The sequence below is a fragment of the Macrobrachium rosenbergii genome, chromosome 43 (genome assembly GCF_040412425.1).
Source record: "Macrobrachium rosenbergii isolate ZJJX-2024 chromosome 43, ASM4041242v1, whole genome shotgun sequence".
Classification (NCBI taxonomy): domain Eukaryota; kingdom Metazoa; phylum Arthropoda; class Malacostraca; order Decapoda; family Palaemonidae; genus Macrobrachium; species Macrobrachium rosenbergii.
In genome coordinates, this window is record NC_089783.1 from 41,404,125 (window position 1) to 41,406,624 (window position 2,500).

At 34.6% G+C, this 2,500-nt stretch overlaps 1 long non-coding RNA gene across 2 annotated transcripts in view; it reads right to left on the reverse strand.

Annotated features, from left to right (window-relative positions):
* LOC136828808 (uncharacterized) overlaps positions 1-2,500 on the reverse strand; it is an 855,933-nt gene that overhangs the window by 651,520 nt on the left and 201,913 nt on the right. For both annotated transcript variants that reach the window (XR_010850235.1, XR_010850234.1), the window contains exon 5: positions 234-306. This is a non-coding gene — a long non-coding RNA (uncharacterized lncRNA). The remainder of the gene's footprint in view (positions 1-233; positions 307-2,500) is intronic.

The following is a 2,500-nucleotide window of genomic DNA, read 5'->3' on the forward strand; positions in this document are numbered from 1 at the left end:
CTTTAAATCAGGATAGCAAATAAAACTAAACGACAAAATACAATGAAATATTCTTCCTCAAACACTTACACCAAGAATGAACCTCCATTACAATAAAACAAAAAGTCTTGTGCACTGCATTAGACAGCTCGTTTAACAATTAGACAGCTCATTCAACAATGACATACGTTTCTGCAGCAGCAAATTAAATCTACAACAGAAATTACAAGACCATGCGTAAGATAATTACTAACCTTGCGTGTTAAACAAGAATGAAGCTTGCGAAGCCGGTGTCACTGCTAAAACTTGCCCTTTGTACTGCAGATTCTGTAGAATAGAGTAAAATTGTCGTAAGTGGTATTCAAGAAAGAAAATTATAGTTTACTTTTTAAAATATAATTTGCAAGTGTTATTTTCTGTATTCTAATGTTTTGCAGTATCTTTTTAAACGTTTTTATATGCATCTTGAGTCTTAAAATTACTGTTCTTTGGTGTTTTTATATACTTCATCATACAGCAGTATTATCGCCAGTCATCTTCGCTCATTCATCTCTCATTATACCTAGAAGTAAATGTTGTCTATTTTAACGTCTGTGATATGAACAGCCTTGGGAATGACTTTCTCCAGGCTTCCTAGCTTCTAATACCTGTTATGAATATCAGATTCATTGGAAATAAACTAATTGTTGCCAATAGAAGGCATAAGGAGGCTTGTGCATTTTCCAAAGTAAATGATTTTAGTACTATCTAAAGGTTACCTCTTTTCATATTTTTCCCTTTGGTATAAATGTTTTTATATACATGTGTATATGTATATATATATATATATATATATATATATATATATATATATATATATATATATATATATATATATATATATATATTGTTAGGATATATTTGTTAGGATCTTTGGTTTCTATGGGCGGTACGGTAGTTACCTGTTTGTTTGTTTGGCTAATCCTCTCCCCTCCCCTCTTATTTTCACAGGATTGTTGACGTCTGTGGTGGCGTGGCGCCAACTTTTAGTCAGGTTCGGGCAGCAGTAGCGAACGGGTTGTTCTCTTGGGGATGAGAACTTTTGAGTACCAGCAGCAGTTCAACTTTGAGGACGTTTCTTGGGCAGCCGGTGTTTGGGGCCCAGGCTGGAGCAGCGCACCAACGAAGATGGTTGTTTGTTGGCCGCAGGTGGAGACCCTGTCGGCGGTTTTGGCTCGGTGCAGTGGCCCTGTGTCCTTGATATTTGGCGAGACGGCAGCAGGACGTCGTGATAATACAGCCTGTTGTCGTTAGTTGGTGGACTTCGCTGGAGATGGCTTTGTTTTTGTATCAACTGCTGCTGGTACTTCTTTTTTTGATATAAAGTAATATTGCTTTATTTTTGTGTTTCGTGGCCCGGACCTGGCTCATTTTGTTATGGCTTTCTTTTTTTATTTAAGATTTTTATTAAGTTTAATATTAATAAATCTATTTTTATAACAATTTCCTGTATTTTTGTTATTCCTCCTTCTTTGTGTGTGCGAGCTGTCGATTAGCCAGAGCAGCCCCAATAGTTTTTCCATCTATAAAGATCCTGTGTTTTTTTTTCTTACATGTCGAGCCACTCGGTTCGTAATAATATAATAATATATATATATATATATATATATATATATATATATATATATATATATATATATATATATATATATATATATATATATATATATATATATATATATATATATATATATATATATATATATATATATATATATATACACACCAAGAGGTGGAGAGAGAGAGTGAGAGAGAGAGAAATATGCTGGTCACATACGCTAGACGCATGTAAACACAGAAGTAACATACAATGCCTGCAATGAATTTATAAATTTCCGATACCAAGTAATCCTTTGTAGGTTTCCCAATGCCAACCTTGCATGAGGATTTGGGAATGGATTGAAAAAATGTCGCCACCCTCATGTCCCCCAAAAGCTTAGGAGAATCAGTTAGCAACAAACCAACCTTGATATCATGAATGAAATGCATTTATTCTAGTTCATTGCACTTAATTACACTTTATATTTGTCGAATGTGGTTATATTATACTCGAACTGAAATAGTTATATTCAACAGAGTTACGTAAATACAACGGACAAGATTCAACTGACTCCCTCAGCTCCGCCGCCGACACCTTTGATGCCGAAAATACTCAGGTTGATTATGATTTTCCTTTGGACATGTACAAAATCCCTTAGACTCTTGTAATTCCATGTGGTTATCTTGACATATACTTTCCATGCGAGCTTCAGTTAAGGCGTCACGCAAGAATCAGTGTTACAGGAAGTACGGACCCAGCATGGATTATGAAAGGCTCCAAATACTTGTTTCCTGTAGTTAATTGCTTTTCTACCTCAACATACACAGCAAGAATAGAAAAAAATACTACAATAACAGTAATTCTAGTACCTCTTGGATCTGAATATTTTTGTACGTTTGTAAACTATGATTTGAATGTCACGCAATGTTGTTTGAACTATTT